At 41.9% G+C, this 27,063-nt stretch overlaps 1 protein-coding gene and 1 pseudogene across 8 annotated transcripts in view; one reads left to right on the top strand and one right to left on the bottom strand.

The window, feature by feature from the left end:
* PBX3 (PBX homeobox 3) overlaps nt 1-27,063 on the top strand; it is a 235,531-nt gene that overhangs the window by 127,792 nt on the left and 80,676 nt on the right. The gene's annotated exons all lie outside the window — the stretch shown is intronic.
* LOC117040013 lies at nt 15,198-16,010 on the bottom strand (annotated as a pseudogene).

Here is a 27,063-nt window from a genome sequence, read left to right as displayed (position 1 = left end):
GACAGCTCCTTTTTGAAAATCAGCGTGCAAATCCATCTTTTAAGTGGTGATATATATGTCAACCAATTTAACCAAACTGATAGATGTTTTCAGGCATACACACACACACACACACACACACACACAATTGTAAGGTAGTCTCATTTGTTGGTTCATTGAGATTGCATTATATGTGTGTGTCTATATGGGTTTGTGTTGTTGCTGTTGTGTGTGTGTGTATGAAATGAGTTGTCAATTCATTGTAATTCAGATTGTGAATAAAGATTGCTTACAAACCACTTTTATTTTAAACTGCTTCAAAAGCCATAACATTTATAATATCCTTGATAAACTGTGCCATTCAATGCACAAAGAAAGATAAGAGGTGACAATATTTTCTCTGCTAATTGTTAAGTACTCTAAATGCAGCTACCTTTGCATTTCACTGCGGGGAATAGCAAGCCTAATTTTTTGCAAGATTAAAATACTGAGTCCTAGTAGGTTGGCCCTTTTGAGGGTGCGGTGAGGTACATGGCAAACAGAAGTGAGCTTTCAGTAGTAAATAAAAGGTATATTTGTTTTTCCAACTAGTTTTTTCTTCGACTATCTGCAATTGACACTATTTGTTTACGTGCTAAGAGAGAGGATGTTTGTTTAACTTGGAGGTTCTGCAGGCTATTGTTGTGTGGCTATGTGTCTGGGAATATAGTTCCTATAGGTTTGGCGGCATGGTTGGCGGGGGGCAGGGGGGGAGAAGAGCGAAGAGATATAATAAATAATGCATGTGGAAAAGCTCATAAATGTAAGCTTGAATTTTCCTCAGTAGTTTTTGTTCTCAATCACCTTGATGAAACAGTCTTGAAGGCGCTCTCCTTTTCAGTGGCATTTGGAGTGAGTCCCTGACAGGCTGATTTTCCACCCCTGTTGTGATGCTCCTTTCTCTAGTTAATATTCCTCTGTAAGTGTCGTACCAAAGTAAACCAAAGGAGCCTGGCTCATGACACTAAGGCAGCATTTGCATTAATTATGCAGTCAGGGCTGGTGAGAAAATGCTGTCGCCAAGCCGGAGAGGCAGCAAATGAGGAGCTCTCCGACTAAGCTTGAATAGAGCGAGCAGTAAGTTCATTTACATGGAGGCAAAAGAGGAGTGCCCCCCCCCACATTCCAGTGAAGGAACAATGGCATTTCTCTTGTAGGCTTGTTGGCTGCCATTGTTCAGTGACTTAATGAGTTAAAGGCAAAGGCTTTGCTCTGACAGCAGAGATCCTGTTGGTATTAAATACACACACACACACACACACACACACACCCCTTCCTAATTGTAGAAGTTGACTGTGAGAGCTATCATTGAAGCTGTACAGTGGGAAGATGGCTACTGTTCTTCCCCTCTCCCTTTCTTGCCGACAAACTTAAAGAATCCTACAATTACAATGACACACTTTGTGGTACGATGGATGCAAGGTGGATGGGTCAAGGGAGCCTGTTACCTGCTTCAGTGTAAATGTAGGTTTGTTGATTAAAAGCCACAGTTGTTGTAGAGCATCAAGGTTCAGATCTGAAACATACTGTGTACTCCTTGGTGGACATTTGACTAAATGACACATATTTGACTTCAATAAGTGGCTCATTTTGTAAATCTGGAATCGCCCTGACTCTTTTGAAATGGATTGGCTACAAAAGAACGCAGGGCAAGTTGAAAAATGTCAAGGAATACTCCTGACTCTGCTAAATTTCATACCAGTTGTTTAGCCAAAACACCACACATTTAACATAGATTGGTGTTCCTATTTGAGGCTTCTTCAGTTGTGTGAGTGGTAATCTGTAATTAGTACAGAGTATGGATGTAACATGTTGAAGTAACAAGATGATGCTCAGTGGTAAGTGTTGGAAAAGTGTGGCATCTGCTGCTGGTGTAAAATTAATAGATTTTTATATGTTTTCATTTACTTATTACTACTAAATGAAGGGATTGAGGGTGGAATTTGGCTATTTATAGACAACCAAATGCTTTGGGGTATGTTAGCCTGATAGATCTCAGAGTTTTTACAGAACTCCATAAATGTTAAACATTTACTGGTAAATGTTAACAATTTCTGATACTTTTCATAGTACATATATACATGAAATGAAAAATATAGGATTTTTGACATTATTATAATTATTATTATTATTAACTTCTTCTGACTGAAGACATCTGAAGGAGATGCAGGGAATGTCTCCATGGCCCTAAGTTCAGTGCTGAACAAAGTGAGAAGGCAGAACATTTCAGTCTTATTTCTCCATCACAAATGGATCAAATATAATATTTATTAAATATAAATGCTTACCCCCTTCAGACTTGCTTTCTCAGTAGGGGTCTATAAGAGAAAGATTTTGTGGATACATAGAGAGACAATTATCTCTTGGTATGTTTTGAGGATTGTGGAAGCTTGTATTGGGCTGCTGGTGCTTGCCGTGTTTTATATCCTGCACACTAAGTAGCTTTACATGGAACACACTTGTTTATTCAATAATATCTGTTTTCCCCCTTATTTCAGCTTAATGCCTTCCGTTCTTCCTGATAGTTTAGCACATAATTAGAAAAAATAGAATCTGTTCCCCTTTGAGCAGCACTTAAAAAAACATTCTACTTGTTCTAAATTATGCAAATGAATTCTTGTATTTGTCATATTCAGCGCTATAGGAAAATGTCATCCATCAGGCAGTTATTCAAAAGTAGTTTTGAGCTAATCAGTGAGGCTACTTCAGAGTAACAGGATCATGGATGTATGACTGCAAGAATGCAAATGTCTTAATTCATGGTTGTAAGAAGGTCTCCCCCCCACACACCAGTGTGGCCCCCCATCCCTACTGCTTTCCTGCATACAGATGGCGCCAGTGTGGTGTATGATGGAGCCACAGGGAAGCATCAGTCAGACCACTCTGATAATACACAAATTGGCTCTTATTGCACAGCTTTTATAGCTCACAAAGGAATTCAGTGAACACTGGCATGTCTTAAAGCAGGGGTGGGTACAAGTTAAGTGGGGAGCTACTGGGTACTCTGGAACTGATTGGTAAGGATTTAACTGTAGCAAACAAAACTGATTTTAAAAAAACCCCATGTCTGCCACAGTGAGCATTCAGCTAATTGCTTATTGGTTGGCTTTGTGTTACTCCTCAGTAAAATATGGGTATAGATTGCTTGCCTTTGGTTGTTTTTTTGCAGCTCTGCTGGCCCTATTTTGGAGTTTTGTATTGGAATTTTTAATACCTGTATGTAATATGTGCTACTCAGTTGTATACTTATTGTATGCAGTTTATCCCAGTGTCGAGCTCATGTTGTCTAGTAGGCAATTGACTCTGCCATTAGCTTCCATTTTGCATCTGGCTTCACCCTCTAACCTATTAATTCCTCCAGCTCACTTTGGTGGATCTTGGGGCTATAGTAGAAAATCCAGAAAACCATTGTCTCCCCACTGATGTTTGGAGAGCACTTTCTCTAGTATGACGTTGTCATTGGCAGCACTGGATTTAGGGTGGTACAAGCAGTTCTCCTGCACAGGGTGCTGAGCCAGGGGGTACAAAACTGAGAAGATCCATTTTGGGGCACCAAATTTTGGCCATGCACAGAGCGCTGTATTACAAAAGATTACCAAAGTCTGCCCCTGTTATTGGCACAGATCCAGAGGAAGAGCCTTCTGTTAGATAAGATCAATTGTTGTTAGGGGAGGGTCATTGGTTGCAGTGGTTTTGAATCTTTTAAATCAGCTTCAAAAAGTATACATTTCAGTACCACCTCCTTTACTTTTTTAAAGACTGTACAAGGTACTTCTTAATATTATATATAATATTTTGCAATAAAATTCAGTATTGAGAGAGTTTCCCTAGCTTTGTGCATTTCACATCTGTTTTGGTTTTACTTAGTGAAATATGGTCCAACTAAGTTCTACTCAGAGTAATACACCCATTGGAATTAATTGTACATTAATATGCATTAATTTCATTGAGTGTGAAAATATGAGCCCATATTTTGTTATGCATGTTGGGTGAAGTATTTTGGTTTAAAAAGACACACACTTTTTATTTCTGTTGTAAATTTTGACGAATTAGAAGCTACCTAAGTAGCTACCATCCATAGTATATTAGCTCCCTCAAATATATTTATTTGCTATTCTCATTTATATACTGCTCTCCATACAAAATTGTTGAGCAGTTTATAGGAAACACAACTAAAAACAACCATTAAAAATAAGATTATATATAAAAATCACCAAGATTCTACATTTCAATCACCAAAGCGATTTTATAATGTCTAAGCAGCAGCAGGATGGTACATTCCAAAAGACTATTCATCAGCTCAGAGATAAAATCCCAATTAAATAACATCAAAAGGACCCAAAAACTTGCATGAAGAGGCACATCTTCAACAGATGACAAAAGTGAAATATTGATGATGCCTGGGGCACCTCCAGTGGCAGGGAATTCCTCTCAAATGTGCCACAACTGAGAAAGCCCTTGACCAGATCACAGCCTGCTTGGTAAGAGAAGGGCAATTTGTAGAGAATCCCCTTCAAAAATGCAATACCACATAGAGACTTACTGGATAAATTTGCACATAGGCACTGGCTCCTGGGGGCCAAGGCTCTTGGGTCGCCCTCAATCTTTTAGTTTGTTTGTTTTTGAGAGGGCTGGGGGCTCCCATTGTTGAAGCCCAATGTGGAGCTGGGTGCAGAGTGACATTAGAACGTCACATCAGGCCCCATCAATGTTCTTAAGAAGATGACACGTCTGCATTTGCATGTGATAAGAGGAAAACTTCTAATTGTTGTGCTAAGTGCATGGAATGGAGTGGAAAGGTTGTGAAACCATACCATGTCTTGCTTGTAGCCCCACCCATTTTCTTCATCAAGCCATGCTCTGCATTATGACTTCCCACGGAAAATGGTCAGGACTATACACCATCCATCATTTGGCTTAGAACGAAATTTTCAGGCGTTGTCGACCATCATTTTCTTCTCATTGATTTACACTTTAAAAATATCCCACATTTCTTTTTTCTGTCACATGTACAATGCTGTTGCAAGACAAACTTTTTGTGCCTGAATGTCACTGAGTGCTAAAGTGGGGGCGGGAGTGTGTGTAAATAACTCTGGAGGTTGTACGTTATAGGTGCACATGTATAGGCCTACTATCTGTTTAACAAAATACAACACTTGATCCTCTGGAGCCATTAGTTTTGACGTTGCTGTATGCCACTGGTTTACCATGATATGAATCTTCTAATACTATATCCCACTTCTTTCCGCTAAATAAAAACCTGCCCTATGTTTTATTACAAAGTAGGTGGCCTGAAGGAAAATATAAATGTGTGTGTGTGTATTCTTTCCTTTTTGGAATAAAATATGCATTTGGGCTTCTCATTTCATCTCCAATCTGTGTTATTCCTTAAAAATGCAGGACTGCCTGAAGTCCTCTTTAATATTTAATTCAACAACTTTTTAATCTGTCATTATGCCGTGATGAAGTAAGCATCAAGTGTCGCTGAAAAAGATTAAATTATACTTGGAAATAGGAATTGAAATGATTTAGAGGGGGAGGCTTTCAGTATTTGCTTTGTACAAGTAATCCTGCTGACTTGGGTGGAAGGGGTTTGGTCCAGGGTTCTCACGCCTCCATCAAGTTGTGCGCTCCCTCGTGGGATTCACTCCCCCACTCTTTTGCTACTGCTGAGTGCTGCTTTATTTAAATGGAGGTCTCATGCATTAATTACATCCAGCTCCTTCTCCCCCCCCCCCCCCGCTCTTTGTAAACATCGTGAACTCATGCCCAGGCATTGCCTAGCAGCAGCTCTAAGTGAGATTCCAGTTTCTTGTTCACAAGCTTATCTTAAAACTGGAAAGCAGGAATAATTAATACATGCCTCACCAAATGGGTGATATGGCATGGCCATAGATTTTTGCTTGTACAATACTTCAGAGGGATGGGGGTGTTGGTGGATGTCTCTGCCTAGAAAGAGAACATGGGCTAAGGTCATTCAATTCTGTTGTGCCTAAATAAATAAATAAAAACTCATCTTTGTTCTCCTTCAAAAAATTTCACTGAGGTCCTAGAGTACTGGCAAGGCACATGCTCTGATCAAGCCTCTTTACAACAAGTGGACATGTTCAGTCCTGTCTCACTTTTCCATTTCTTCACATCTCAGCCTGCACACTGTTTGACATGAGTGCTGTGCTCCTCAACCCAGCGCTGGAAAACACACACCTGCTCTCTGGGAATTCCTAGGAGCCAGCATCAAATCTTAAGAAACAAGTCTTGCACAGTGCAGATTAAAATGTATTTCAGGTTCTTCGGGTGTCTGAAGTTTTTAGGCAGTTCAGCATGCCTACCTTTGGGAGAGCCTGCCTCTGGTGAAACCAACCTAAAGTCAAGCTTCTTGGGCCAAACATAAGGCAATGAGAGCCTCTTGATATTTCAAAATCATTGCTCCCCCAAGTTAATGCCACAAAGTGTTGGTTTGAGGAGGGTATGGTTGAGTTATCCCTAGATTCAAAGCAAAAATTGCATGTTTCTGGATAGGAGACTTGAATGATAGCCAGGTTCTGAATAGTTCTGTGCACCCAAGTTAGACTCTGGTTCTTGGAGCAGCAGCTCCCATGGCTTTGGAAACTTGAGAGCGAGTCGCTTAGAACTATGTATGCCGATTGGGGGGAAACACACTTTTCATTAGTGTGCCAACACCATGGCGACTCTTCCTGTAGCCAAGGACCTTTCTGCCTCTTCTGACAGTAAATTCCTGGTCATTTGATATCTGAATGTAATTCCTTTTCAAACTGGCATTATTGTTTCAGTAGCAATGAATTACACTCCACTTCTCTCTCCCCACCTCTCCCTTCCAAGCCTTTCAACATTCATAAATATAAATTCTCTTGGCTTGCTCCTGCAAATTATTTATGATGTTACATTTTTGATCTTGGAATATAACCTTTTAAAAAATAAATCAGCCCTCTTGATAAAGAGTCCTGTGGTGTCTGTGGTTTGCCCCACCTAATGGTACTTTCATTAACTCCAAGGTTGACACCTGTCTGCTTGTGTGGCCGACAAGTGACCACCCCTGAAACCCACCATGGTGCTACTATGTTGGAGGGGTGGGGAAGAAAGTAAATGCATTCCTGTGTAGAAGGATAAATAAAAGAGCGAATGGGAGTCAATAAGCAGGTTCAATTCATGCCTAGAGCAATGGCGAACAGCTCATTTTGTAGATGTTGGTGTTTTGTTTACATTTATAATGCAGCTTTATTTAATACTGACAGATATAGCTTGTGGCAAATGATAGTCAGAATGTATGAGCAGTCATAATGCTTCTGTCTTCTTATAGTGTGCTGCTGAAAATAAGCAGTTCACCTCTGCTTTTATTGAGGAAAGGATATGAGACAGCTATAGCTTTGCGAGGCTATTTATGGAGTTGTTTTACTAGCTGTGAACATGCCGCTTTATAGCAGTTGTGAAAATGGACTTTGCTAGTGTGTGGGAAAAGGAAATAACATTGCAGTATACAAGGGTAGTAAAAAAAATCTCTATAAATAATTTTTCAGACTGAAGAATCTTCACATTATAAGCAGGCAGAGAGGTCAGCGGCTTTCTTCCCGGTTTCCAGTAGAGAATATGTTCTTGAGTCTAATTTTTATTTTTGTTTTATTTTAATTCAGGGCAGAAATGTAAGTGATGGAGGGCTTTTAGGGGGAAAGTTGGGAGTACTCAATCCACTTCACCTATGGGGAAAAGAGCCTGTGATTAAATGCAGTTTGCATTTAGATCCAGTTTGATTCAGGCTTCATGTTGCTTTATGTCGGTGCACAGGCTCTGCGCAGCTTCCTGGTGATGAATGTCCACATGTGCAGGTGATGTAGGGGAACTGTCTTGGTACCCTATTTATAATGTAAGGAGCAGGCGTTAGTGATATAAATATGGTACCCAGTTGAGCTAACTTTATAAATAACGTCACCTGACATTAAGTGTTGGACAGAGTTTTGATGTCTTGATGGGGTATAATTTCCAGGAAAACAGAACTTTCAATCTCTTTGCATTGGATGAGGTTGGATCTCTGGCTACCTGATTGATATTGCAAATTTATACCAAATTCTGCCAGCCCAAATTTATTAATTAGCAATATAAGCTGATGATAACTTTAAGAGTTAAAACACAGCTGTCCTGTGCACATAAGGTAGTATAATTTTAAGAGCAGTGCTAGAAAGAATTCTTAAATTCCATTATCATTTTTTCATCTGACCCTGAGACCTCTACTTGCAGGACACACAATATAATTTTTGTTTTATGTTTTTTAATGCAAGCTGAGCTGGGGAACTCATAAAAATGTTCCATGTTTGCAGTCAGGTCTAGTGGTATAGCAACTCTAGGTATTCTAAATGGACATGGCTCTGAAGATTTTTACTGAAATAGCTAGTTATCAAATGTTATTAGATGTGGTTAGATCCTCCTAGTGCATATACAGATGCTGAATCTAGTTAGTAAGAGATGGTCTCTATTTTCTGGTTCCTGACCACAGTAAATCACTGTTCCTATATTTTGCTTTTGAAAAATGCCTTTTTATAATTTTCTTCAAATTATATCACAGTGGGAGGATAATCAAATGCATCTTGTCTCTCTTACACACCTACATGTAAATCTATAGTCATGAGTCTTGTAGTGCACATACCATTTTTGCATACAGGGGAAGTTAATCTAAAGCTATTAGTAACAGACTGTAGGCCAGGCATAGGCAAACTCCGGCCCTCCAGATGTTTGGGACTACAATTCCCATCATCCCTGACCACTGATCCTGTTAGCTAGGGATGATGGAAATTGTAGTCCCAAAATCTGGAGGGCCAGAGTTTGCCTATGCCTGCTGTAGGCCAATTGTTTTTCTAATGTACCTTTTACCTAAAGAACTAAGTCCTCACTTGGCTTTAAAACATGCAAGACAAATACTGTGAAATGATTGAGTCACAATATTCATTTAATAAAGAAGACAGAGTAAAGGTGGAAGTGCATTGGGAAGTAATATTTGGGGTGAGTCTTGGGGAATGCATGCAACACCCCTATCTTCATCTGTGAAATGCTGAAGTGTGTGCCAGGTAAGTTACTACGAATAGTAACTTACTATGGTTGGAGCTACTTTGGGGAACAGCCAATGAAAATAAACTCATTTTTTTCAAGCAAGTGTCTAATTTTTCTGGGTTGCTTAAAACTTTACCCATAACTACCTGCTATCTGAAGAAGTGTGCATGCACACGAAAGCTCATACCAAGAACAAACACAGTTGGTCTCTAAGGTGCTACTAAAAAGAATTTTCTATTTTGTACCTGCTATTTGTTGAAGCTAGGGATTACCTGAGTTTCAGTGCCTTGAATCCCATATACGTAAAAACCAGTATGCAAGATTAAGTGGGATTTGGCAGCTTCTTGGAGTTCTCTTTCTCTCCCCCCCCCCCCTTTAAAGAAAGCTCACATGTATCATGACCAGCTGTCGGAGAGCGCACACCACCTTTCATGCATGGAAAAATAATTTAGAAAATGGTTAGAGTCTCACCAGGTGAGGCTTTCTGTTTCTTTTGCAAATTTTCTGCAAATTCCCAACGAACGTTGCATTTTGAATTGGAACTAACCTTCCCTTTTCATATGAGCTTTTTCTAGACATGCAACTTGTCACCGCCTCTTCTGTAAATACAATTTAAGGTAGCAAATCCTGTCTCATTCTATACCCACCTCTCTATGTAGAATTGCCACCTGCTGCATTGATGGATTTTAAAGCTTTTTTTGGGAGGGGGGGAAGAGAAGTAGTTGCTCTTGTTCTCATTATCTTTATAGATTGCAGGAGGGCTGTAAGCTGTCCCTCTGCCCTCCTTAAATGGACAGAGAAATGGGTTAATCTCTCCACAGAGCTATTCCTTTACCTCACCACCTGTTTCCAAATCCCCAGTAATTAAAAGTAACCAATGATGGCACATCATTTGCCTCATAGAGTTTTAGGATCTGGAGATTCAGCCCAGGCTGGGGTGGGGGGGAAGGATAACATCACAATTGGATTCAAATAATGTGAATTTTGCTGTCTGCAAAATTTATCTTTAAGTAGGCCACTGGACAGCATAAGCAACCCAGAAATGGCACGTGTTACTGATTTTAATTTCAGAATTATCCTGTGACACATACACAAGATCACACCCTTGTACTTCATGTGAGTAAATCTGCACCACCAGGTCTGTGCGTGGTCACTTAATGAGGACCAGAATGCACTGGTAATTTGAAAGAGTAGGGATAGAAATACATCCCTCTTGTACCCTGATCAATTGTGCAATGGCACACTTAAAATGGAGAATTAACTGGATATAGGGATCTCCCTCCCTTCAGATTGAAGGCAACACCTAACTGTTTATAAGCTTACTGAGTTCGCTGTATTTAAATAATAATCATTTATTGTTTAAATACAGTAGAAGCTTGCAACAAAATGCTGTCAAGAGCCATCACACTCATTAACCTGCCAGCTAATTAGCTTCCTCCTGCCTCATTGCTGACAAGTTCTTCAATCTGAACCCAGCGCTGTTGTGTCAGCGCACAAGGGCCGGGCGGTGTGGAGGAGGGCCCCATTAGATGGCTATGAACAGAGTCTCTGCATTAATAGGGTTTGTTTGCTGCACTCCCAACCAATGTTACGGCATTAATATTCCCGGCTCTAATTAAATTGGCAACTCTTAATTACTGTAATTAGCATGTTAACCATTTCCTTTCTCACGCCAGTCCCTGAGTTCAAAATGTAAAGTTGGTCATGGCTATTTTTCTTGCCCTTTTGTACTCACATGCCCATGGAGAAAGCAGCTCTCCCCCTCTTCCTTTATGTAATTATATGGGGCTCGTTACTATGGACATTCATTGGCTCATTTAAATTTATGTCCTGCACTAACCTGAAGGTTCAGAGTAGAAGACTCATTTAAGGACAAATATAAAATTAGTAGCCAAGGCTGGAAATACCAGGTGCCTTATTACTTGGGGTCCCAAGAAATTTTCCACGAGTACCCTGAAAATGAAATGCTACATATTTGCTCTGTAGGACCTAGTTCCTAAAATTGCATATTTTTTCTAGCTTTGTAATGAGCCCATTTAAGACCACCACTATCACATAACATTGGGCTCATCCACACAGGCTTACCCACCACTTTCCCTTGGGTAAACTTGTAGTTTAGCACTGAATCAAAGCAAACTTGGGTTTTCTGTGGATTGTCCTTTGTTCTGATTTGTTGTTAAAGAGGGTTTTCCGAGGGAAAACAGCAGGGCAAAGGCAAAATCGCTCAGCCTTGCCTAGAAGGGATGGGACAAGCAGAAAACTGCTCAGACCCATGCTTTCTAGGCATGAGACAAGCAGAAGTGTGGACAAACACTTTCAGTTTTATCAGGTTAAGCCCAAACTAAGCAGGTGTGAATGGGTTATCCCAGGAAAATGCTTGTGGCTAAGGCTTGGCAAAGCTCCAGCAGTGGAAAAGTAGTTTGCAGTTGTGACACAGCCACCAAAATGACTTTTCATTTGGACATGGTATTTGAGTGACATTGTTAAAATTCGAGCTCTCACCTTGTCCTTCTATAGAAAATGGAACATATAAAAAAGAAGGTGACCTTTAAAGTGTGTAGAATGCAAGACTCATTTTGCTTTTAGAGTTCACAATGACCCTCTTTGATAACAAGGCTATTGTGCGGGGCAGAATCGGAGGTGACCTTTCAGCTGAGAGATTTTCTAGTGTTATGCCATCCATGTACATGGAATTTTACAAAGCGTGAGACTTTCTCAAGGGACTTACCATCTAGCTATTGGGGCCTGGAGATGAGGGGAAGGGTGGAAAGTGGTGGGCGGCAAGGAAAGGGTGTCCCAGGTATTCCAGTTACATGTTCTTGGACTTCGTTGCAGTAGGGTATGAAGACTAATACACAAAGCAAATGCAGTGGATTTAGATGATGTTTCTGTTAACCCTTTTCTAACCCCAATTCTATCAACACTTGCACATTGTGGTGTTTTTTGTTTAAATCTTCTGTGTTGTCCCATGACCATTAGGATACAGATGCCATATATGACAATTTTACAGCAGTGGCATAGCTACTGGGCAGTGTGTGCGCCCAGTGGCGGAGCTTCATGCTCCGGCACTGGGGGGGGGGGTGGACAGCAGGCAGGGGCGGGGCTGGCACACGTCCTGGGGGCGTGGCATGCTGTCTGCAGGGGCGTGGTGCCCAGAATGGGGGGCAGCTGTGATGGCACCCCACCGGGATCGCGCTGCCAGGGGCGGTACACTCCCCCCCTGCACTCCTCTTCCTCCACCAATGTGTGCGCCCTGTGCCCGGGGCGAACTGCCCATAGGAGCAAGGCAATCCACCCACGGGGCGGGGTGAGCCAGGGCAGGGTGTGCTGTGTGGAGCATCTAAGAAGTCTGCCCTCCGTCTCCCCCTCAGCTGTAGGGTGGATGAGGAGGAGGAAGTGGGCAAATATAGGCCCCACACTACCATTTTGGGCAGTGCAGAGCCTGCAGGTGCCCGAGCCACCACATCCGTCCCAGGAGAGACATGTGGCTTGGAGAGACAATGTGGTGCCCAGTGCACTCTGCCTCCCCCCGCCCCCAGCTGCGCCTCTGATTTTAGGAGTTATCATGGAACTGAAGCATAGCTGGGGCGAAGGAAGCCACTTCGCCACCTGGGGCGGCAAACCTGGGGCAGAGTCACTCAGTTGCGCATGCGCGCTACCGAGCGGAGGCGAGCCAGGGAGGGGCGTCAGCGGCCCAAGAGAAGCCCGCCCCTTCCCTCCACCCGCAGCCCATGTGCCACGGGAAGGAACGAAGCTAAGCGCAGAGCAGCACCCGCTCGGCGCTTTGCTTCTGTTCCTTCCCACTCAGGCTGCGGGCGGAGGGGAGGGGCAGGGCTTGGCCCACAGCTCACCTCCACCTGCAGCCCAAGCAGCAAAGCATGCGCCGACGACTAACCTGCTCGGCATGTGCTTTGCTATTTCCGGCTCGGGCGGAGGTGAGGGGCAGGGCAGCTCCGCCCCTCGCCTCTGCCTGAGCCGGAAATAGCAAAGTGCGCACCGAGGAGGCTTGCGATCCCTGCGGTACCACCAAGCGTGGCTTTTCTCCGGTGTCTGCAGGGCTCAGCTTAGGTGTCACGTGGGGGGGGGGCCACCCAGAGTGTCACCCCTCCAGCCTGGAACCTGGGGCCACCCGCCCACTTCACCACCCCTTCCTACGCCACTGAGCATAGCTGATGTCATTTTAACCTCAAACCTCTTGATCAAGTGAGCTGTTCCTCATGAAAAGATTTTGCGTGGCAGGAGGAAGAAGAAGAGAAGAAGAGTTTGGATTTGATATCTCGCTTTATCACTACCCGAAGGAGTCTCAAAGCGGCTAACATCCTCCTTTCCCTTCCTCCCCCACAACAAACACTCTGTGAGGCGAGTGGGGCTGAGAGATTTCAGAGAAGCGTGACTAGACCAAGGTCACCCAGCAGCTGCATGTGGAGGAGCAGAGACGCGAACCCGGTTCCCCAGATTACGAGTCTACCGCTCTTAACCACTACACCACACTGGTTAATTTAAACAGCCTGAAGGTTACATCTGCAGAATGTGTGTATTTATTGACTTTGATTTGAAGTTCTTTCAGTTTCTCTGCTGCTGCAAGTGAATGGTTAAAACAATCCTAGTAAAAAGCACTTTAATTGATACTAATGTGATGTGACCCTTTGCTAATTACTGAATTTCACTAATTGGCAAGTGATGCGAAATGGTTTCTATTGCCATTGCGTTAGTTCTACCCTCTTGGGATTTGGCTCATGGGCATCACCACTTGCCTGTGGCGCTGAGCTGAAAGTTTCATGAAATTCAAGAGCTTCTGTTCTCAGGGTTTTCTGAGGAAGGATTTTAGGGCCACATGTTAGATGGTGGCAAACTTGGTTTTTCAACTTAGTATATGCTCATGTGGGAGCCACAGTGAATCCCAGCTCCCTGTGTGTTGTTTATGATATCCTGTGAACCCATATTTTATCATACTCACCTTTTATGTGTACAAGCATAAATTTCTGAAGAGCTGTACTTTTAAAATATAACTTGTGAAATGGTTGGAGGTGCAGCACTATCTTTACATTACTCAACAGTTGTTGAATCGGCAAAACCAGGATGAGGTGACTAAGTAGAATTTCCCCCTCTCTTATAATGCTCAAAATCTCAGTGATTCCTAATGAAACAAATAGGCAGAAGATTCAGGATTTAGCAGTTACTAAGAGGTAAGAGTAGGGGAGGGCCATTGTCTCCATATCCCATTTGTGGACTTCTCAGAAGCATCTTAGTTGCCATTGTGAAAACAGGATGTTGGATTGATCCAACAGGACTCTTTTCATGATCTAATTAGCTGGAACCTTTTATGTATGAATGCAATATACCTCTGAATACTACGTCCAAATGGAAGGATTAGTGCTTTCATACCCTTGTAGTGCACTTCCCAGGAGAATTTGATTGCTGCAGTTAATAACAGATGAAGAAGATGAACCTTTTGCCATCTTGTTCTTATTAAGGCTATGGGAAACTTCCAGAAACTCCCAGAAACAAAGTGCCACCAGTTTGAGGAGGGAAATGCAGTTTAGGGTAGGAGAAGAAGTAATAGCTCCAGCAACTGAATTGATTCTTTCTCCTTAAGTCCCCAGGAACTCCAGTTGAATTTAGGTCAAAGATTTAAGAAATACCTATCTTTGTCTAAGATCTTGGATAGTATTGGGCAAGATGGACCAATAGTCTGAATTGGAATAAGGAAACATCACATACATTCATATATTGTGATTGAAGTAAGAATGTTAATACCTTTTACATACTTGTTATGTGGGTGTAGATACCGGTAGTTTACATTCTACATGTCTGCTGTAAAGAGTGGGGTTTACCCATTGAGTGGCTAAAAGGGAATGAGAAAGGCCATCGTGGATAGTTTTTTTTAAAAACCAGCTGAACTGTTATTGTTTCCAAAATCAAAAATGAAAACATTGCTCTGTTTGATGAGTGGGGAGGGGCTTGGAAGGAGGTGTGGTCTTGTATAGCGAGGGACGGAGTAAAAGGGGGATCTGGATTGGAGGGGTGGGACAGTGCCATGTCTCTCTCCACGTTGGAGGGTTGAGGGAGGGAGTGGATGGTGGGGAAGGGGCGCCACGGGTTGTGCAGATCACTCTGTCGCCCTCTGGCCTCTCACTGCACCGCTTGCTTGTTGGCGCTGCTGCCAGAGTCCTGGGGCTTCATCACGTCTGGGAGCACCAGGTGGCTGGAGCAGGGGCATAGCTAGCCGCTGGGCTGCCGGGGGCGGCAAGTCAAGCGGCACCCATGGGGGGAGCGACGCCTCCGCCCGGGCCAGCTGGCCCGCCCCTCTCCCGCTGTACTCCGTGAGTGGAGCCGTCCCGGGGAAAGGAGAGGGGTTGGGCCAGTGAGGGGGGTGTCATCCCCCTCACTGGCCTGCCCCTCTCCTTTCCCTGCGGGCTCTGCTCAGGGAGCGGAGCGGCGAAAAAAGCTGCTGAAAGGGGGAAAGCCCCCTCTTTCAGCGGCTTTTTTCGCCACTGGCTGGAGGCAGGGATTGCCAGGGGCGGGGCTCTGCCCCGAGTGTCACCCCCCAGGGCGCTACGGGGGGCCCCGCCCCCTCCGCTCCTCCTTGCTATGCCCCTGGGCTGGAGAAGGGATCAATGCGGAGGGGCTCAAAGGCATCTTCACTGGCTCTGAAGGCCAAGCCAACTGTTGCTGGGGCCTGATGTGCTGTCTGGCTGGTGAAGCCACAGTCTCCAAGGGTTTTGCTGTCATCCAACAGTTGGTCATCCTTGTATAGCCTTTGTTATTCTGGGGGTATTTTAAGTATCCCCTCAGCAATTCTTTTCAGCTCATACACTGTACTGTACTGGTCTCCTTGGCGTCTGTGAAGATGGTAGTCTTGTGACGTCAGATCATTAAAAAGACGTCCATCTCTGCAGCCGCAACCTCAGCCCAGACCCCCCCAGAGAGGAAAAAGCAGCCATCGTGGAATAGTTTTTGAAAGAAATTACTCATCCAGTGTTGTGTTTCATTGTGGACTAATACAGTGGTACCTTGGGTTGCGGACACGATCCGTTCCGGGATGCCATTCGTACCCTGAAAAGTCCACAACCCAAGCAGAGATATCACATTTCTGTGCATGCGTGACCGGCACAGAATGCTTCTGCGTGTGGCGAAACCCGGAAGTAAACACTTCCGAGTTTGCTGTGTTGGTAACCTGCGACTGTACTTCTGATTTTAGTCACATACTTAGCCACTTAAGGAAATCTCAACTGACAACATTGGCAATGTTATGTTATACTTATCATTAATACCTGATAGTTTAAAAATAGAATTTAAATGATGAATATGCCCTTGTAATTTGCAAATTTGAAAACATCAGATTAGTGCAGTTTAAATGCCCCAGCCCAACCCCATAGCAAAAAAAAGCAAAATCAAGGTACCATATTTTTCTGTGTATAAGATGCCCCCATGTATAAGACGACCCCTATTTTTTTCCCAACCCAAAATTAAGAAATTAAGTTGTTTAGCTTTTTGAGGGGGTGGGGGAGGTCACTTCCGCCAATTGCTAACCTGCCTGCCCGCCACTGCAGATCGCTTGCCACAGCCACTGCCAATCGCACACCTCACTGCAGCCGCCAATTGTCTGCCCACTCGCCGCCAACAGCTCACCTGCCCACTTGCCGCAATCGCCTGCCCACCTCGCCACAGCTGGCAATCGCCTGCCCTATTACCACAGCCACGGTCAATCACCAGCAGACCTTGCCGCAGACACCAATCACCTGCCCTATCGCCACTGCCAATCTCCTGCTTGCTGCTACCATTAATCGCACATCCCCCCTCTGCATTCACTATCTGTGTATAAGACAACACCCAATTTTTTTTAGCAAAAAGCATCGTCTTATACGCAGAAAAATACGGTAATTCCTATTCTCAGCACAGTCAATAAAATAAAATATAAAATTATTTGTTTCAAAGGGTAGGCACGGGATATAGCATTTCTGCATCATGAGAGGAAATACGTCATGAAAAAAGAGGACACATTTGCATATGCATGTGAGTTTAAACATAATGGCTTTAATTTGAATAGAAATAAATTGAGCAGAATATAATTTGAATAGAAATACAGTTGTACAATACAGTGGTACCTCAGGTTACATCCGCTTCAAGTTACATCTGCTTCAGGTTACATACTCCGCTAACCCAGAAATAACGCTTCAGGTTAAGAACTTTGCTTCAGGATAAGAACAGAAATTGTGGTCTGGCGGCGCAGCAGCAGCAGGATGCCCCATTAGCTAAAGTGGTGCTTCAGGTTAAGAACGGACCTCCAGAATGAATTAAGTTCTTAACCCGAGGTACCACTGTAGTAGGGAAGACTGTAACTTGGTAACCTGCCTGCTTACTCAGTCTACTATGCACATGTTCATTATTGAGGGCCATTTTCAAGAATTCTGTTCTTGCTTCTTAGGGTTCTTTATCTTTAAACCAGATTTGTACTGGATGGCCCTCCTTGGTCCATCCAGAAGGGAGGAGGGGAAGAAGGACCACCTGCACTGTGGTTGAGAACACACTGACAAAGCAAACAAACAAAAAATCTAAGCTGAGGAAGAGAGGCCAATGAGAGGGGAGAAGAAAATGAGGCATTGTTTGCCTAAAGTGGCACAAATTATTACACCAGTACTGTGCAATTTTAATTTAAAATCAGACTTTGCTTAATATATTATTAATGATATTTTGCTTAGACATTAGCGTGGATAGCACCTGAAACCTTGGCATGAACAATGATGTTTCCTTCATTTTGGAGGGCGGGCTGGGGGAGGGTTTTACTTCAGTGTTATAGCACAAGCATTGAATATAAAACATCCCAGGTTCAATCTGGGCTATCTCTAAGTTGTTCTCTGATAGACTCCTGCCTGAAACCTTGGGAGAGCAGCAACCAATATTGACAATACTAACCTAGAGATGACCGCTGCTCCCCATATGAACTGATCTGGACCCTGCAATCATAATGCAATCACAATGAGGCCCTTCATTGTGTGCCCCCTTGACAAGAGGTCTGGAGGGTAGCAATACAAGAAAGGGCCTTTTCTGTGGTAGCTCCCTATTTGTGAAATGCTCTGCCCAGTGAGGCTTGCCTGGTGCCTTCATTACGTATATTTAGGTGCTGGGCAAAAACACTTTTCTATAATCTGGCCTTTGGCTGATTTAAGAATATAAGGCCTTTTAAATCTGTTTGTGGTGGTGGAGTTATTGGGGTTTTTGTTTGTTTCTTGTTATGCTTTTTGTGTTCTCATTTTATATTTTTATACTGTAAACTGCCCTGTGATCTTTGGATGAAGGGCGGTATTTGAATTCAATAAATAAATAATAGGTGGACCAAGGGGTTATAAGGCAGGACAATCTGGATTTTTGTACGGGAGTTGGGTGGGAAATTTGTTGCTGTCAGTGCCTGGGAGACATGGGGGCATTCTTCCTGCCTGACCTGGTTTTTTAACCAAATCCCCCCACCCTGGCATCTGTGTTCGAAGAAGTGGGTTGCTTATTTGAAGCCTGTGGGTGTTTAATAACTAGTGTTCAGTGGTATATTTGCATCTTTTGCTCATGGTCTGAATGGATATTGTTTGAAGTTCACCTGAAGTGATGCTGCTGCATTGTCAAAATCAAGCTACTGTCATTCAAAATCTTCAACCAGCATGGTTGTGTGCAGTGCAGATGTCTTTAGTATATAAGTTGCAAAATATATCAGACTAAATTACTGGCATACAGCAGAGGCACAGAATCCTTTTTTATGTTGCAGGCTACATTCCCTCAGCAGTTATCACTTTTAGGGGCCAAATAGCAGGGTGGGCAGGACCACCCCACTTCCTGCAGACCTCTTTTCTTTCTCTCTCAATTCCATATTTCCCCTTTTTCTCTGCCCCCTCCTTTTTGGGGGTAGGGTGCTATACATAGGGGTGGTAGAGTTAACTCTTTCCACACTGTATCTTCCCACCCCCTCCCCCTCCCCATGGCATTGGACTTAGTTAAAAAGCTTCTGTTTGCCTCAATTCAAACACTTTTTCTAAGCCTAATTGCTGGAATAGCTTGCTTTGGGCTAGATCCAAAGACCTTGTGGGCTAGATCTAACTTAAGAGTTGGCATGATTCCTAGTACCTCAGTGTTGTATTTGAAATCTTGATCATGTGATTAGGATGAGCTGTGCTGTAGTCAGGGATTTGTTAGCCCTTTAATATTTGAGCACATTTGTCTCAAGGTATAAAGGCTACTTTATTAATTATTAATATATCTGTGTGTTCATTTGTTTAATCTACCGGTATTTGTTAAAATGGAAGTGCAGAATGGGCCTATATGTAGTTTTACATATAGTTTTTTGGTATTAATATTCTGGCTTCTTAGTATTTTATATTCTAACACGCATTTGTTTATGGATCAACTAATATACCAATGGATATGGCTCAATAATTAAATGTTCCAGTCAATCAATCAATCAATCAATCAATTAATCAGTATATCTCCAAATACATTGTAATGGTTAGGGGTGAGACCATCAAGACTTGAGGATTTATAAGTTACCATAGTTCATCCAGAGAAACTAGAGACTGAACTTTCTCAAAGGAAAATTTAGGGACAGATAATAAAGAAATGAACTTTTCAGTTACTACCAGGATTATGAAAGGAATAAGAAACCCAAAATTGTTCAACAATATTCTCTGTTTGCACTATTCCGTTCTGTTCCATTCTATTGTTGGTTTGTTTGTTTTTTTACGTAGTGATGATATCTTCACTAACTATACCCCAGCCTGGTTACCAAGTTATCTGTTAAGAAAAAATATGAGTTAGCTATATTTTCAGTGATTTAGGGAAGAAATTTTCCAGTGGAAATCTTATAGTGTTTTATATTACCACTGATAAAAATCAGTTACATTAGCAACAATGAATGGATGTCAGTTGCAAATATGTATTAAATAAGTTTGGCAGTTTCAAAGTGTTTAGTTTTGTTTACTAAATACAAGTAAAATAAACATGATAAATTAGACCCCCCCCCCAGATGCAAACTGATTTTTTTCAACACAAATCACCATATGCAAATTACGTTAATTTGCAGAGGAAATTTTTTCCAGAAAACTATTTCACTCTATATTTAAGTCTTTTGATCTGAAACTGCTTTTAAACCCAATTAATTAATTGATCCACTGATGTTTTGTGATGTTCCTCTATCTTTCTTGTTTGAGAAATTAGATGTTCCCCTTGTTTACTTCCCCCTTTTTTAGTTCAGATTGTTGTTTGCTTAGAACCCGCCTAGCATCCCATATTTTTCACCAGCCTGAATTAACACTGCATTGAAGATATTTGGACAATGAGTTATTGAATATATTATAGTTCTTCATTTTGCAACATAATTGTATGCAATCTCCACTGCTTTATACTGGATTTACATGGTAATTTCCAGAGAAATAAAGCTGTGGTTTATCAAAGGTTCAGGCTTAATATCTGATATTTTCGTTTTATACAAGTCAAGGTTAAAACAAAATGCATCCTTAATTTATGAGAGTGTGAATGAAAGGTATAGTCTTTAGCTATAGTGCTAACGAATCTCCTAGGGTCAATTAAATTTAAATAGTTTTCCACCCTGTAATAAAAGGAGAGGGGCTAACCCAGCAGAATGGTTAGATACAGTTATTATAAAAAACAGAATTCTGTACTGCGTTAAAATCCCCTATTGTTGATGTGCTCCTCCCAGGTACATCTGGCATAGTTTATTTTGATAAAAATTCGGAGCGTATAAATGTACTAAAATGACATTCTGGTCTACAGTTTTAGTTACAATGATGATTTTGTATCCTCCCTTTTTTTGCTTCCCAAAAGAAGCATTTCATATGACAATATTCAAACCTCCCCTTCCCCGTTTTCTGGCAGACTACAATTTTAGATTGTTAAAAACTGTTATTGATCCTTCTACATACATTTCCAACAACAGATAAACACCTTCTTTCTTGTTCATTATAATTTTTCTGCATTCTGTTGCTGAATCTAAACCCAATATTCACTATAAAACTGTTCAGGTCACCATGCACCACAATACACTGCTTATTCTTGCCTAACGACGTCTTATAAAATATGGTGTCTCTGTGTAGCTGCTTGTAGTATTTGGATTACAATTCATTCAGTTTGATTAAAACATTCCTCCTAAAGGATATTCTCCTTCAGATGGATATGTGGATGCTGCAACAGGTGGTGGTAGTGTTCCTTCTGCCCCCATACCACTAGAGTCAGCTGTTCTGTTTCTTAAAGTTTTGTTTCCAATTTTTAAATGCCTCCACATAGTTCCAAGTAAGCCTTTTGACAATTTTAATTGTGAATTAACAGCTCACATTGTCTCTTAACATTTGGGCACATTTTTGCTAAACTCTGTGGCATCAAAACGTAATTTTCTATATTTGTCCTTAGTTTGTAGCATTGCTGTTCTGCTTGGACTATCATTTAATGGAGAACAAAAATTATTTTAATCTTTTTGATCATCTCAGGCTAAGAATGGTATAGTTAATCCTGGAAAAACATTGGAGTTTCAAGTGTTATCTAAGCACTGCACCGTAATTTTTAATTGTGAAGGCACTCAGTAAAATGGAATACTTTGGACATTTCATACCATCTTGATTAAATTGTTTTTAAAAAGTTGTTGCTGAAACTCTCGTTTTTATTGTTATAAAAATAGCTATTATTATTATTAGTTGCCATATTTTGAAGAGCAAAAAAGAGGACACATCTGCAGTTTTAAATAAGATAGATAGATAATGATGATGATGATAATGATGACCAAATCTCTTTATGTTTTGGAAGCTTTGTGGTAAGTTATATACATAAACCCAGACATTTAGAACACAATATTAAATACAATAATACACAATCTTAAAAACTTTAAAACAATTTAAAATTATAGAAATAAGGTACAAAGTTAACTTGGAAAATCATATCTCTGGAGGGTATTATATGTTCCTAGGTACTGCCTCTGAAGACGGTTTGGAAACTTCAGCTGGTACAAAATGCAATTGCCAGATTGCTCACCAGAGCAAGGCGGTTTTAGCAATCCTGACACAACTGCACTGGCTTCCGAGTAGTTTGAAGTGCTGTTATTGACCTATAAAGCCTTACACAGCTCCGGATCTCAATATCTTAAGGACTACCTCTCTCCATACAAACTGATCTGGACCCTGCACATGTCATCTGAGGCTCTTCTCCATGTCCTCCCTCCCAGAGAGGTTTGGAGGGTGGCAACAAGAGAACAGGCCTTTTCTGTGGTGGCTCCCTGATTGTAGAATGCTCTCCCCAGGGAGACTCGCCTGGCACCATCAGTACTTGTCTTTAGACACCAGGCAAAAACGTTCCCCTTTACTCAAGTCTATGGCTATTAAATAATATATGGCCTGTGAAAGTGTGGGGGAAATAACTGTTGCTATGATTATTTTACTATTAGGCTGCCTGTCAGTATACTTTTTACTATGTTTTATTATTATTTTATCACTGATGTTTTGTAGTATGTTTCTAATGTTGTACACCTTGAGATCTTTCAATAAAGGGTGGCATATAAATGGAAAGAAGAAGAAGAAGAAGACAGATCTCTGTGGCAGTTGTTGGCTGGGGCTCACTTAAGAGCTGCTGCCTCATTGGCTTGCAGGATTTGTCAAGTCTGACTGGTGTGGAATGTTAATCTCAGCCCTTCTGAGGAGCTGTCTGTTTCTTAAAGGGCCACTGCCCTATTTTGTAGCTAATGGCTCCTATGGTGTGGGGATGAAGACTGCATCAGAAGGGTGCCCTCTAAGTCTAAGGAGTTGGGTATAGCCAGGTCCTATAGCCTGGTCTCAGGAATCAATGACAGTGGCTCCCTGTGTAATGCCTCTCCCCTCCTCCCCCCCCCCAGCTTTCCTCTGGAGGCATTAATCCAGAGGTGGCATTAATTTATTATTATTATTTCTTAATTTTATATACCACCCTTCATCTGACGCTCCCAGCAGATTGAAAGCACCAAAAGAGTGCACATTCCTGTGCAGTGCATTTTATAACCAGTTTGTATGTGTGTTCTGTTTATGAAATGTACATTGTGTGGTGTCTCAGACAATGTTCTTGCTCTTCTAGAAAGTGTGAACAGAAATAGTAGAAGGGATTAGCTGCAGTCACCTGAAGTACAGTAGAGTGGAAAATAAATAAAAACAATGACACTCAAATGCTACAATTTCAAATGTTATTGTACTTCACTGACAGCTATCCATCTCCAGTTTGCACTGAATAGTTTGTGAAATTCTGGGAGTTTTTCCAGGAAATCTTACACATACATTTATGAATATTCATTTTGCATTACTGCTGTGGAACCGAAGATTCCCATAATTTTTCTCTGAATCTGATGCTGTAGTAGTGGGGATAATGTATTATTATATATCCCTTCTTTCTTTCTTTCTTTCTTTCTTTCTTTCTTTCTTTCTTTCTTTCTTTCTCTATTTATATATACTAGGGCAGAAAATACATAAACATTTAGAGCAAAAATTAACAATGTAGAAACTAAACACAGTTCAGCAACATTACTAACACTCACAAAACAATGATTAAAAGTACAGGTAGCACAGTGAAACAAGACACCCTCACCCCACCTCAAAGACATGAACAAAGAGGTACCGGTATGTCTTCACCTGCCAACAGAAAGAAATAAAACAAGGTTGAAGTATGACACACGTCAAAAGGGAAGGTGTATCCCTGAACTATGATACTGCCTATTGCTTGTCCAGATAGGTGGTGGTGGTGGTGGTGGTGTGTGTGTATGTGTAGAAACTTCAGATTTTTGCAGGACTGGAGTGTACCCTACTGTATGAAGGTAAGAGGTGCATTCATTGTTCCATCCACGTTTGCATTTGGCCCCACCAGGAGTGCAGCCCTTAGAAGGTTGCTCATTTGGGAATGCAGCTGTCAAGACTGAGAACTTCCCTACCTCTGTGCTTCACATCTTGTGTGGCACAGTGGTATTCACATGTATTGCATGTGCAGCTGGCTGACTAATTGTGTCGTGTATCATGGCAATTCTTCTACCACTACTATTACAACAACAAACAACAACAACAACAACAATTATTTATTATTTATATGTCACCCATCTGACTGGGTTCCTCCAGCCACTCTGTGCAGCTTCTAACAAATTAAAACACAATACGACATCAAACATTAAAAACTTCCCTGAACAGGCCTGACTGCAGTTTAATAACAGCAATTCTGCCAGTTAATGTAAGATTTGAAATCTCCCCCCCCCCATTGTTTAACTTCTTTTTTCATATTTTGAATTGCTGGTTGATAATTTGCTTGTAATTTTTTTGTCTTACCTGAGTTCCCAGTTTTCTAAGCTGTCATCAGTGGTGCTCCAGATGATATTTGAATTTGCTGTTGCACTTTTTGTCTGATTTAGGGTAGTTATTTTAAGATGGGCTACATTGCTATATTGTTGTATTTCTTCTGTTACCTTGGGATATAATTTTATTGGCTAGATAACATTAAAGCAATGTTGTCCACAAACTTTCATTGTGTGCTTGACTGTTTATCACTAGCCTATTCTTTTTTTTTTGTTTTGTTTTGTCTGCCATTGCTGTTGCCAGAGTTCCCAAAGAAAGAAGAAAGTAGGAGCCAAATCCTAGGGCTTGAGATCTCTTTGGCCCCCTCCAATAAAATATTTGAGGGGGGGGCTATTGATGGGCACTACTATTTAAATGGTGTGTGCATCATGTAGTCAATTATGGGGGGGCTTACACCCCCCCAAATATTTTAATCAAGGTGGCACCCCTGACCCCTGACAAGGGCATAGGTTTCAAAACATAGACAATCACAGCGGGAAAGAATTCTTGATATAAAACTGAAAAGATGTGAACGGATTGGGGTCCTATGTCGTTTCTCTGTTAACGTTAGCAAGAATTTTCATTCAAGCAAGTCAAAGCCATTAAAAACATATAGTCTAAGTCTGGCTAATGTTTCATTTGATTTTTGCTATAAAGTATAATCACATCTTGTGAGCAGTTAACTTGTGCAATTTCAACCTTGCATGATTGAAAACTGGCTGGTTGAAATTCTGCAAATTAATTGCATGTAAGGCGGAGAGCTTAAAATCTCCTTTTGTGATGGGTTCTCCCAGCACAGAAAGAGCTTTTAAGCTCCCTCCTTTGCTTACTGGGCTCTGTGATACTCTCCAACAGACCTGCAAGATATTACGGGAGCATCCCCATACCCCACAAAAGAGCATCACAGAGCCTGGCAAGCAAGGCGGAGATCATAAAATCTCCTTGCTTTGCTTGGAAGGGAAGGATTGCTGCTCAGGGGCAGTTCCATGGAGGCGACTTGGGTATACAGTGGTACCTTGGTTTACAACCAGAATCCATTCCGGAGGTCCGTTTGTAAACCAAAACAGGTTGTAACCCAAGGCGCGCTTTCGCCAATGGGGTCTCCCCAAAAAAATTGTTTGTAACCCCCCCCAGGGGGTTGTAATCCAAAAAATAATAATAAAAAGGTTGCAAACTGGGACACGCACTTCCAGGTTTGACGTGCTTGTAATCCAAAACGTATACAAAGAACTTTACCTCATGATGAGAACAGAAATCGCACGGTGGCAGCGGGAGGCCCCATTAGCTGAAGTGGTACCTCAGGTTAAGAACAGTTTCAGGTTAAGAACGGACCTCCGGAACGAATTAACCAGAGGTACCACTGTACACATTTTTGCAGATGATAATGACTATGATTCCAATTTATATACCACCCTTTAAAGATCCCAGGGCAATGTATAGCATTAAGAACATGTTTTATAGAACATAATAATAGAAACATAATAAAAAGCTTAATAATAGACGGCATAATAGTAATAAAAATACATACCCTGAAACGAAAACCCTGTGCAAGACATTTCTGTTGGCATCCATCTGTCTCAGGAGACAATGGAAGTGTGTACCTTTGGGGGTTAAGTCAAACCATTGGAGAGTTACAGCACCTGCTGTGGCTGTAGAAACCGATATGGGAGAGACACGCTTCAATGCAGGTGGAGCACATGAAGGCATCCGGTTTTGCTGCTACAGGTGCACCATGGCATTTCTTCTCTCTGCACTCCTACCAGCGGTCATTCCTCCCCTGGTCACCACTATGGTTACATGACCTGACTGTTTTATAAGCACTGAGGTCATTTGCAAGGCATTCCCACAGGGCAGGGTTGATACTGCCAGCCACCATGCCATGTTTGCAGACATTTTTGTAATGCACAGTTGGTCTGCCAATAGGTCTAGTGCCTGAAGCCATCTCCCCACAAAGCGTGTCCTTGGGGATCCTGCCATCCTCCATTCTGTCGACATGGCCAAGCCAGAGTAGATGTAATTATACTGTACTGTATTTCAGGGATCAGCAACCTTTTTAGGTCTTTGGGCATATTCAGATTTTTGAGCTAGATTACAGGGGCCAACAAACTATTCCAGCAGGTGGCCAGTCCACTGTCCCTCAGACCTTGTGGGGGGCTGGACATTTTTTTTTTTTTTAAGAATGAATTCCTGTGCTCCACAAATAACCCAGAGATGCATTTTAAATAAAAGCACACATTCTACTCATGTAAAAACACCAGGCAGGCCCCACAAATAACCCAGAGATGCATTTTAAATAAAAGGACACATTCTACTCACGTAAAAACACGCTGATTCCCGGACTGTCCGCGGGATGGATTTAGAAGGCGATTGGGCTGGATCCGGCCCCCGGGCCTTAGTTTGCCTACCCATGGCTAGAACCACAGCTACCACCCCCTCTGGTCACTTCTCTTTCCCCTATCAACCTCCCTGCACAGAGACAGAAACAGAGAAAATGTGCACACATGAACTTCATGTTCCAAAGGATCTAGGTAAAAGTCAAATCCAGGAGGATTAATCTGAACCTTGAAAAGCTCATAGAAGTTAAGGGGGAAGTGGGAAAGAGTGTTACTCTTTCATCTTCCTTCTTCAGCTCCATGTAGTTTTCAATAGAGAAAAAGGCAAC

The sequence above is a fragment of the Lacerta agilis genome, chromosome Z, assembly GCF_009819535.1.
Source record: "Lacerta agilis isolate rLacAgi1 chromosome Z, rLacAgi1.pri, whole genome shotgun sequence".
NCBI classification, from domain to species: Eukaryota; Metazoa; Chordata; class Lepidosauria; order Squamata; family Lacertidae; genus Lacerta; species Lacerta agilis.
The sequence above is the reverse complement of the archived record's forward strand: the minus strand, read 5'-3'. Positions and strand labels throughout refer to the sequence as shown.